The following is a 12875-nucleotide window of genomic DNA, read 5'->3' on the forward strand; positions in this document are numbered from 1 at the left end:
GGCGGCGGCTCAGCCAGGGCGGCAAGAGAGAGAGAGAGAGAGTGTAAGCGAGAGAGAGAATTAAAAAAAAAAATGTATTTGTTAGTTTTACATTAGGTAGGTTACAATTATCGCACTTATATCAACAACATTTTTTCCCACTCCATTATTATAAATTTAAAAATAAAAATTCCCGCCCGGCTGCGCCCCCACCTCACTTAGAGCGGCATCGATTAGTATATGCGTGCAAAATACGCTCGACTGTGCCATCCGTTCCGTGGAAGAGCGCTTTCCGCTGCTTCGAGACCATGGGCGCGTATTTGGATTTTTGTATGACATCGCATCTCTCAAAGAAAAGGAGAATAGCCTACAATAGTTCTTCAGGATTGCTTAAGACTGGAAAAGGCCCTGACTCATGGAGACTCACGGGATGTTGATAGGCATAAATAGTTTGAAGAGCTGACTGCTTTGGGTAGACGCCTGGTTCTAAACCACTGGATGCGCTTTAATTCATCTGTGAAAAAGGGATGGAATACATTTTTCTGAGCGCGATCTCACGAAAATGTGTAGCCTATAAATAGTTTGCAATCTCGTGGAATGTATACGCCAAAATGAGTTTTGGCATGCATATGGTACGTGGTTTTTCGCGTGCTATGATACGCACTTCATGGCGTATTATACATATGAACCGTATTATTAGGGTTATGGCGTATTATACATACGCATAAAGCGCGTATCATATGCACGCAAAAAAGATTTTACACTCTTACTATTTATACGCATGACCATGAGATTGTGTCGATTTTTCCCAATGTTTTTATAGCATTGAGAGTGCTTCTCACTCCCCGTCACTGTGAGCTCAGTTTCTCAAAGCTTAAACTGATTAAAAATCATCTCCGACGTACAACGACACAAGACAGACTCAATGGACTAACAATTGCAATTGAGCACGAACTTGCTGAAAAAGTTAAACTCGAGGACGCAATCAAAGCTGTTTGCTGCTGCGAAAGCCCGACGAGCACCCTTCTGAAATGTAGACTATTATGTGAATGTGTGTTTGTGTGTATCAGTCAAGAAAAAAATCGAAACCTCCAATGAGCTAAAAAGTTGTTTGCATATGTTTAGTTTTATTCTGAACACTGTCTATTATAAAACAGAAATGATATGCAGCTGTAGCACTGTGTACTTTTTTCAGGTTGCAGAATGAAAAATAAAATCTGAAAACATGCCTGCACGTTTTTATTTTAGTGTAATTTTATAGATAAAGAACATATTAATTTGTATGTACATGCATCCTAAGGATACCTAATTGTGAGTGTGAGGTGGGGGTGGCACGATCGTGCTCTGCCTAGAGCGGCATTTGAGCTAGCGCCGGCCCTGTTCCTATGGGTGACATCAAGCGACTTCAACGCTTCAGCACAGCAAGTAACTGCTGTCAGGACTTCACCAAATCATACCAAAAAGTGTGTTTTTGACAGAGCGGTCTCGGCGATAAAGGTTCGGTCCTGCTTTGGAAGCAGCCGGTGAGTAAAACTGCTTCAAATGTCTATGCTGTTGGCTCATCGCGTGAGTAAACATCAGTAAACGACACGATCGCCCGCTTCGTCATTCAAATGCACTAACGCCGCATTCACACGGGGCGTAGGCGTTAACGCTTCCCATTTACTTTGAATGGGTGACATCATCCGTTGCCGAACTGAATTGTGGGTTCCGTCGCGGCGCTTCACTCGCGTTGCAAGCGGCAGAAGTTGAAGAATTCTCAACTTTTCAAGCGCCAGCGCAGGCGTCATCCAATCAGATCGCCGTATGCAAATATCCTACAGCAGACGCTAGCCAATTGCGTTCATTACTGCTCCGTGAACCATCCAGACCATAGACCGTTAAAAATCCAGACGCAGCTCCTGGACCACTACGTGATATTCTTCCCGCTGTCGGCGCTTTTTCAGGATTTAATGTACTTAACAGCTTCGTGCACCTGTGCAGTGCACTGACAACAACTACACGGGCAATCGCACTCGCACATACAACCAAAAAAGGCGCTTTTTTGTGTTGTGTTTTGGTCCAAGCGGCAAGTTAATGTGATTGGCTGTTGTCACTATGACGATCGCGTCAGCACCCAGCTTCAGTCACGCCCTCCGTCAAGCGTTAACGCCTACGCCCCGTGTGAATGCGGCGTAACGGTTACTCCATTGTTGTTCTATGTATAACGTTACACTAGTCTGACATGCAAAACTGTTTTGCTTGCTACTGCTAAGGTTTAGTCGCATACAATAGTCCATAAATCGAATCATCTCCTCATAAACTGCGAGTAAAGACACACAAATGTTGACAGGGCACTAAATACAGTACATATCACAGAGACGGATGTCCTGCTGTTTCTCCTGTTCAATTTATTTCAGCCTCCGGATCTGATTCTGGATCATGTATTAGCTGAGATCGATAGCCACGGGTTTCTCCACGCTTGAGGACGTCATCGCTTTGCATGCTCATCATTCTTTAGCTCCGCCCACATGACACGTCTCCAGGCGCTCGTTTTTTTCCGGAAAGACTCAGTACAGCCTATATTTCCTTTATAAATATAATAAAACTAAAGACTTTTCGGAGATATGAAGGATGCAATACTACTCTATAGGTACTCAAGATTGACATGAGATTGAAACGGAGTGTTTCACCCCCCTTTAAATATCTGCATTGGCTTAACACGGCACGGCACATAACACGGCCTTTGGAAAATGGCTAGGCCAGCTGTTTGCTATTTCTAAAAATGCGGCAGGTTTGTTGTTATAATAAGCTGCTTCTCCTTCCGGAACTAAATAGTGCTCCGATTGTTTACTTTCACGTTTTATTCATATTACATTATAGCTTTATAGCTTAAATAACATTATTACATTTCGTTATATCCAAAATATTTTTGTAATAGGCTATGAGGAGTTGAGGACTAATATTTTGCCCTTTCAATCGCCCCTTTTATAGTAAAATAAATGACTTGAAATTTTAAATTGTTTACTTACGTTCATGTTTTATGCATATTACATTGATTATCTAGCTTAAATAACATTATTAGGCTACCTTTCGTTATATCCAAAATATTTTTGTAGCCTAATATGAGGGCTAAAATATTTTGCCCTTTCAAGCGGCCCTTTTATAGCCTAAAATAAACGACTTAAAAATAGCCCACCGTTTGTGAGTAGAGTAGCCTACGGTCTGAGCACAGGAAATTTATAAGGTGTCATTTAGCCTATTTCTTGTTTCAGTTTCTTTCATTAATTTTGATAATTATTTAGGCTAAGTGAAATAAATTTTGCCTATAGACATGTTATTAACTCCTATGAATTTATCCCGTTTTTTTCTCCGCTCTCAGAAGCGCTGCAGGTGCGTGATAATGATTAATCCTTATTCTGTTGTTTCTGCTGCTATTTGTTAGCCTAGAAATCTAGACGCACTCTAGTGGCAGCAAATTTAATCTTCCCGCGAGTGTCGTCTAGCAACTCTCAATACCCTTCTGAGCTGTGTTTAATCTATCTAACATAATGTTTAATCTATCAACGAGCTCTGTTTCACCTTCGTTGCTCTGGTTGGTTGTAGCGCTATCCTATCGCGTGCAGAGGGAGTTTGAAAGACAACCGTTTATCCCGCCCCTCGGATTGAGCCCTGTCTATGGTGAGTTTCCAGACCAAACATCTTGATGTGGGTTGTCTTGACTTTTTTTAGTTAACTAGGCATATAACAAAACATAACACTGTTCAATTTTCAAATATTCACGAATTATTCAATGACCGGGTGTGTGATCAGACAGGGAGCCTCAGTCACACTCATAGGCCTATAGGCTAGGTCAAAAAACAGCTATTGTTGCAAACACCATTTACATTACTTTTAAGAATAATGGCACACATTGCTTAAGCTGACATTCAGAAGCTGATAAAGTGGACACACCTTATATATTTGTTGCGTACTCTAAACTTCTAAACGGTGGACTATTTTCAAGTCGTTTATTTTCGACTAGGCCTATAAAAGAGACGATCGAAAGGGCAAAATATTTTAGTCCTCATATTACAAAAATATTTTGGATATAATATAATTATAACATGTAATACTGTTTTAATCAATTTAATATGAATAAAAAAATGTAAGTAAACAATCTGAACTCTATTTAATTCCAGGAGGAGAAGCTTATTATACCAACAACAGTGAAGGTGGAACTAGACTTTTTCACATGTGGTGGCCAGGGGGTGGCCAAGGCTACTTTAAGGGGTCCATAGATCGTGAAAGAATATTATGTGTAATACTTATTTTTTTTTCATTGTTTTGACCTAAGTAACATTGTATTCTATTCTAATAAATCGGCAACCAAAATTGTATAGAATTTTTACAATTCTTTATTCAACGGTTATTCCATAGCAAAAACTACAAGTAGACTACATCAATTTAAAACATTATCAAATAAAAGTGAACAGTCAGGGATGTACTCATTACATCATCAGAAAAATATCTACTCTAATATTAGTCTCTCTGTTTATCCAAAGGTTTATTGTTGTAAGCTGGATCCAGGCCGTATCCAGATCGGATGGTGGACCTGTACCTAGATCTGACAAACACAGCCCTGAAGTGTCAGCAGAGACTTTCCCCTGTGATGGCCTTATTGACATCCATAATCCTGTCTCCTGAGTGAACACTCGGATCCTCAACAACATGGAATTGGAAAGCTACTCTGAATGTTCCGATCTAATGTGACCTCTGAGTCTGATCAAATGTTGCCTAAATCATAATCATGCACTGTTTGTTTGTTTGGCCAGATGAGAACTGGCCAAACGCTGACAGAGCCCAGCAGAGATGGAGGGGATGAGCCGAGGGCGGGGCTGAGCAGAGGCATGCAGCTGAGACCTGCAGTGCTGGATTGATTGACAGCTATCTGACTCGCAAAGATGGAGAAAGACTGGAGTGATGAATAAACGCTGAATAAACTTGTTATTTTTGTTTGATTTTTGCACAAAAAAAGTATTCTCGTCACTTTATAAAATTAAGGTTGAACCATTAAAGTTACATGGACTATTTTGACAATGTTTTTATCTTTCTGGGCTTAAAGACCTGAAGCCTTTCCTTAAGCTGAACATTGAGAAAAATCAGCATCTCATCTGTACGGGCTCAATCACAGCCAAGGTACTGAAATGGTTTGTACTATTTCATCCTACAGGAAGGGGTGTGTTTCCATCCTTATCTATAAAACCTATTTATTTATTCATTACTGTGGCGAAGGGGGCGTGGTTCTGCAAGGTCTGCAGCAGGAGAGAGAGCTCAGAGCAGAGCGGCAGGTAAGTAAGTCAAGCCAAGATGACGAACACCTGTTTCTGATTGCAGTAATTGGCAGGGAGAGAGCGCATTTAAGCCGTGGCCGGGAGAGAGCCGAGAGAGAGAGTTAGACTGGGACTTCGCATACACAACAGAGAGACTGAGTGTCTGAACTGTGAAGGAGCGATCGATATTGTGGAGAAACTGAGTTACCACACACACGTGTGTTTGTTTTATTTTTGAAAAGACTGAATAAAGAAAGCGAGTCCTAGTCAAAGCCGACCCCTGTCTTCTTCCTTCCATACACAACGAACTTTACTACACTGGTGCCGAAACCCGGGAAGGAAGAAGAGAGCCGCTGCCATGCAAACTCTGCCGAGGGCGCCACTTGCGGACATTGTCCAATCGCTCGCAGGTCTTCACCAAGAACACCACCAGGACCTGCTGGCCGTGAGGAAGGAACAACAGAAAAGGTTAGAAGCTCTCCTCATGGCCCAGCATGAAGACCCTCGAGCTGTTCCGGAGCTGGATGGACCGGGAGGTTCGGGCCGTTTCCCAGAGACAGACCATTGACTCGGCCGCCCCAGTGACTTTAGCCAAGATGGGTCCGGAGGATGACCCTGAGGCATTCCTGGACCTCTTTGAGTGGGCGGCCGGGTATCGGGAATGGCCCAAAACGGACTGGCCAATGCGGCTACTGCCTCTACTGTCCGGAGAGGCACAAGTAGCTGCCCACCAACTGCCAGTCCAGAATTTCCTGGTCTACGACGACCTGAAGCGCGCGATCCTCCAGAGGGTCGCCCGGACTCCGGAACAACACCGACAATGGTTCCGGACGCTAACCCTGGACGAGTTCGGTCGGCCCTTCGTCTTCGCGCACCAGCTCCGGGACTCCTGCCGCAAGTGGTTGATGGCTGCTGGGAGTGACGTCGAGGACATCATCGATCGTGTGGCACTGGAGCAGTTTGTGGCAAGGCTGCCGCCCGGCGTCGCTAGACCAGGCCATCCAGCTGGCGAAATGGTGGCGTGCCGAGGGGTCGGCGAAACCCTACCATCAGCTTCTCTCTCTCTCTCTCTCTCTCTCTCTCTCTCTCTCGCTCTCTCTCCTTCTTCCCCCTCCTCTCTCTCTAAACCTGTCCCTCTACCTATGTCATGCAGGACGCGGACACCCTGGCCGGCTCCACAGTGGAGTTTGGGAGCTCCAGCCGATCCAGCCGCCGGGTACCAGCCGTCAGCAAGAGGAGGGGGAGGACCTCAGTATCCCGGTCTGTCAGCTTCCCGGCACCCGCTCTCTCCACGGCAATTCATGACCTCACTGCCAGCCACTAGGGCCGCAGGGAAACCTGGGCCGGCGTGCTGGCATTGCGGGGACCCCGGACAGTTTATTAATCAGTGTCCGGGGATGGAGGTGGGGACACTGGTCTGGATCCCCGACGCGCCGCACACCGCCCCCGATCAGGCTGGCCTATACCAAATACCCGTGAGTATCAAGGGGGGTACTTATCAAGCTTTGGTGGATTCAGGTTGTAACCAGACCTCCATACACCAAAGCCTAATTCAATCCGGGGGATGGGATAAGCACCGCATGGTTATGGTGAGGTGTGTGCACGGGGAGGTGAGAGAATACCCTTTAGTCCCGATGGATTTTCTATTCAGGGGTCAAAAACATATAGTTGAGGTGGCCGTTAACCAGCACCTCCGGCATCCACTGATTTTGGGGACAAATTGGCCAGGTTTTAATGAATTATTGGGATGTTTGTGTGTGGATGCCTCTTTGGGGAAAAAAGAGAAAGGGAAGGTGGCGGTCGCCCAGGCGGGGGAGGTGGAACCGAGACCACTGGGCACTGGTGGTGGTTGAGGAGATTCCCCCTTCTATGTAAAGCGCTTTGAGTGCCTAGAAAAGCGCTATATAAATGTAATGAATTATTATTATTATTATTATTGATCCAGGGGAATCGAGCACTCCGGAAACGTCAGTGTTTTCGGAACGCGATGACTTTCCCCTGGAACAGTCCCAGGATGAAACGCTCAAAAATGCGTTCAATCAGGTCTGTGCCATCGACGGCCATCCCCTCCGTCCTGATCAACCGCTCACCTTTCCTTATTTTACTCTGCTAAAGCACAGGTTGTATCGGGTTACCCAAGATGCCCAGACAAAACAGACTACAACCCAGTTGTTAATTCCTAAAAGCCCATCACAATCCTATGGCCGGGCATTTAGGGCAAACAGCGACACTAAACCGCCTCATGGCCCGATTCTTTTGGCCAGGCATTCATGAGAATGTACGCCGGTGGTGTGCGTCTTGTCGTGAATGTCAGTTGGTAAACCCACCGGCCCAACCAAAAGCACCATTGTGCCCCCTCCCGTTGATGCAGGTCCCCTACGAAAGTATGGAGGTATGGACCTCATCGGGCCATTAGAGCGGTCAGCCCACGGACATCGCTTTGCATTAGTCCTAGTGGATTATGCAACACGATATCCCAAGGCAGTGCCACTGCGCAACATTTCGGCGAAAAGTGTTGCAAATGTGCACTGTTCTCCCTAATCTCCCGGGTGGGAATCCCGAAAGAGATTCTCACTGATCAAGGCACGTCGTTCGCAAACTTTACAATTATTGGGCATTACATTTATTCGGACCAGCGTCTATCACCCACAAACAGACGGGCTGGTAGAAAGATTTAATCGCACGTTGAAAACAATGTGTGGCAAGTGGGCCTTGGTTTAGCGAGGTCTGCAGCGGGAGAGAGAGCCGCGGGACGAGCGGTAAGTGAGTGGGTTGGACGCAGATTAATAACACCTGTATCTTGTTCCAGTAATGGGCGTGGAGAGAGGATAAAACGCCAGTGGAACCTAAAGCCTGGGAGAGAGAGACGGACGGTTGACGCGAGACACCAAGAGACTGAGTTATCCCGGAAGCCGGAAGTGCCGACCCGGAAGTGATCGTTGTGTTTATGAGAAATCACACCATTGAGTGTGCTGCTGTGTCTTTGAGAGTTGAAAATAAAATTAAGCGTCAACAGTCCAGCCGACCCCCGTGTCCTCTTCCTTCCACACCAACGAACTTGTTACACAATGATTCATAATTTCATTCACGAAGACGCCAAAAATTGGGACAAATGGCTAGAACCTCTCTTGTTCGCTGTCCGCGAGGTCCCCCAAGCCTCCACGGGGTTTTCCCCCTTCGAGCTTCTCTATGGCCGCCAACCCCGAGGGGTTTTGGATGTCATTATGGAAGCTTGGGAGGACGGACCATCCGCTAGTAAAAACGAAATTTTGAAATTAGACCTGAGAACAAAACTCCACATGCTGGGGCGGCTTTCAATGGAGAATTTGTTACAGGCTCAAGACAAACAGAGACAGCTGTACAACAAAGGGGCTAGATTATGACAATTTTCACCGGGAGAGAAAGTACTGCTATTACTCCCCACCTCTAGTTCCAAATTACTCGCCAAGTGGCAAGGACCTTTTGAGGTCACACGACGAGTAGGGGATCTGAACTATGAGGTAATTCGATCCGACAGGGACGGGGCACGTCAGATATACCACCTCAATTTATTAAAAAAATGGGTTGAGTCAGAGGCTGTGATGCTGGCGACGGTAGTGAGTGGAGAGGATGATCTCAGACCAGAGGTGGTTCAAAAGCCATAATCTCACGCTCTGGTCCCGGGGGGAGATCACCTCTCACCCTCCCAGCTCATAGACCTCAAACAATTACAGGCGGATTTCGCCGACGTGTTCTCGCCCCTACCGGGTCGGACAGACCTCATCCAACACCACGTTGAGACCGAGCCGGGCGTGGTACCGACCAAATAGATTGCCTGAACACAAGAAAAAAGTGGTTCAGGCAGAATTAGAGGCAATGCTAGAGATGGGGGTTATAGAAGGATCCAACAGTGACTGGGCGAGCCCGATCGTTTTGGTTCCAAAACCTGACGGCTCGGTCCGGTTCTGCGTGGATTACAGAAAAGTCAACGCGGTGTCGAAATTTGATGCATATCCCATGCCACGGACTGACGAATTGTTTGATCGGCTAGGTACTGCTCGTTTTTATTCGACACTGGACTTGACAAAGGGTTACTGGCAGATCCCCTTGTCTCCAGTAACCAAAGAAAAAAACATTTTTACCACGCTGTTTGGATTGCATCAATTTGTTACGCTTCCTTTCGGGCTGTTCGGGGCACCCGCGACTTTTCAGCGTCTGATGGACCAGATTCTTCGGCCGCATGCTGCATATGCCGCTGCCTATCTGGATGATATCATCATTTATAGTGGTGACTGGCAGCGTCATATGCAGCATTTGCGAGCAGTCCTCAGGTCGCTGAGAAGGGCGGGGCTGGCGGGATATTATAGGAGGTTTGTACCTAATTATTCGGACCTCGACAGCCCGCTGACTGATCTAACTAAAAAGGAAGAACCAGATACAGTTTGGTGGACGGAGCAGTGCCAGCAGGCTTTCACTCAGTTAAAGGCGGCTCTGTGTGGTGGGCTGCTCCTACAAGCTCCTAACTTTTCTCTCCCTTTTTCTCTGCTGACCGATGCCTCGGACAGGGGGCTGGGCACGGTCCTGTCCCAGGAGGTGGAGGGGGAGGAACGGCCGGTGCTGTACATTAGCTGAAAGCTCTATAAGAGAGAGACGATGTACAGCAGGGGGCTGTAGGCCGGATGGCTCTCCGGCCTGAGTCGGGCGGTGGGGGTATGTGGGCGAAGGGGGCGTGGTTCTGCGAGGTCTGCAGCGGGAGAGAGAGCTCAGAGCGGAGCGGCAGGTAAGTAGGTCAAGCACAGATGACGAACACCTGTTTCTGATTGCAGTAATTGGCAGGGAGAGAGCGCATTTAAGCCGTGGCCGGGAGAGAGACGAGAGAGAGAGAGAGAGAGTTGGACTGGGACTTTGCATACACAAGAGAGAGACTGAGAGTCTGACAAGGAGTGTCTGAACTGTGAAGGAGCGATCCATATCGTGGAGAAACTGAGTTACCACACAGACGTGTGTTTGTTTTATTTTTGAAAAGACTGAATAAAGAAAGCGAGTCCCTGTCAAAGCCAAACCCTGTCTTCTTCCTTCCATACACAACAAACTTTACTACAATTACATTCAAGTATCACTAAATAAAAGTTTTACACCAAAATAAATTATAATTAACTCTACCACATGTGATGATCACATGTCCATAGTGCACCCAAAAATATGTTGTTCCAAACCTTTACTGTTTGTTTTCTATAGTGGAACACAAAATAAAATATTTAAAAAATGTCTGTTTTTGACCTTATAATGCAATCTTTTATTTCATGAAAATGACTGGTGAAACTTATGAAATATTTTCCTTTTTAAATGGGAGGAAGTGTCATTATATTCTGATGGCTGATTGTATGAGCAGGTAGTGTAAAAATGAATATTACACAATAATAAATATGCTTTATTTTTACATCCACAACTACAATAACCCACACAGTAATAGTTAGCTATACAGTCCAGAATAGTTAACACAACTAGGTTTATACATATTCTCGTTTAATACAACTTTATACTTACATAGAATATCGTACATTTTTTTAATTTAACTTACTAATTTCATTCAAAAAGTGAAACTTGTATATTTTATATTCATTCATTACACACAGACAGATATATTTCAAATGTTTCTTTTAATTTTGATGATTATAACTGACTACTAAGGAAACTCAAAAATTCAGTACCTCAGAAAATTTGATAAAAAGGTTCAATATTGAAATGACTTATTCCTTCAAATCATATGACTGAATTCCTTAAAGGGGAATCAACAGAGCTCACATTAGATGGTTTTATAAGAAATTACTGACAGTCAGTATTAGGGAGTAACTAGTTACATGTAATTATGCTGCCTTCACGTGCTATTTGGAATTATTGTAAATGGGTGATTCTTCAATTGGGGGAACTTTTATGTCCCCGGGTTATACATTCATGTTAAAAATAATATATTATAAATGAAATTGTATAGTTATTTCAAATAGTATTTATTGCACCACCAAAAAATGTTATACACTAAAATCAGTATTATTTCTATTTTTTTAAATGTTTTCTTTACTAATATTTGGCTACTCAGGCCTGTCCCCAGAGGTGGTAAAAGTACTCAAAAGTTATACTCGAGTGAAAGTATATATACCTAAATAAAAAAATACTCCAGTAAAAGTAGAAAGTCCTCCATTCAAACATCACTTGAGTAAAAGTACAAAAGTATCAGATTTAAAAGGTACTCAAGTACCGAAAGTAAAAAGTAAATATTCAAATTAACTGTAAATATCAATAAGCAGATAAAATCTTTTGGGACTGATATTCAACGCTTTAATTGAACAAATGTTAAGATTAGATACTGCAATTAAGAATTTGTTAGATTTGCAATTAATAGGAGACAATGAAGCACCTTAACGCAAAATAGGGGTTAAACTTAAAATAGACATGTTCCATAACATTAGCTCCATAAAACAGATGAGGAGCAAGATACTATTAACTAATTCAAAATTAATTCAAAAGCCATAACCACAATGACATATTACGTAACAATTAGTTAATAGTCATGTGCCTCAACAAAAAAGTTATGATATAATTTTGCCAATTGTTATGATTAATGATTAATTAAACAGACAACTGAGAGCCGGAATGCATGGCTTTGAATACATGAATTTACATTATTAGTTAATGTATGTTATTAATATATAATGTTATTAGGGAATTAATGATGTCATTTAATTAATAGCAATTCATATATTACTTAATCTATTAATCATAGAGAATGTTCATTAGTTGCTGAGGCATTAATCATTAATAAATGGTTTAGTTCTTCATTAGTAATACATTAACTCATGGTTATCTGTGCTTTAGTTAGGCATGAATTATAATAGTGCACCTGTATTGTAAAATGTTACCGATGTTTTCATAGTAAATAGTGTGCCGCAAAATAAAAAAGTTGGGGAAACACTGAGCTAACGTTAGTGTGGCAAACCTGACTTGTCAGCTTTTCCAAGTCTATACCCGACTGGTTCATCCATGACCGACCAGACCGGTTTGGAAATCAAGTGTATAAATACTTAATACTTGGAGTGGGCATGGGGAAATGTATTGGAGTAAAAAGTAAACTTTGCCTTTAATATTGTAGTGGAGTAAGAGTAAAAGTAGATGCAAATAAAATATACTCAAGTAAAGTACAGATCCCCGAAAAAAATACTTAAGTAAAGTATCAAAGTATTTTTACTTGAGTACTTACCACCCCTGCCTGTCCCCAACCCAGACTTTAAAACTTATCTGCTCTGAAATTGTGATCAAATGTTATCAGTTAAAAAGTCATTAAAAAGTCACAATACATGTTTAAACAGTAACTTAAAAAGGCACTTGATGCATAAATCAGGTTCACATCAGTGCAATTTTTGAATATATTTAACAATTTAGTATTGTCCACAACAATACTGTCATTACTGCGACTATGATTACAACAATGATATTTTGGGGGTAAGACTTTGTTTATGCCGTAACCATGGAAATGAAGACTAGCAGGGGAGCACATGTCAGCCATGAAAGAACAGTGATATTTGTGATGATAACAGTGATGTCTGAAAAAGTAAGTAATTTAATTATGAA

This window comes from Pseudorasbora parva, chromosome 10 (genome assembly GCF_024679245.1).
Source record: "Pseudorasbora parva isolate DD20220531a chromosome 10, ASM2467924v1, whole genome shotgun sequence".
NCBI lineage: Eukaryota > Metazoa > Chordata > Actinopteri > Cypriniformes > Gobionidae > Pseudorasbora > Pseudorasbora parva.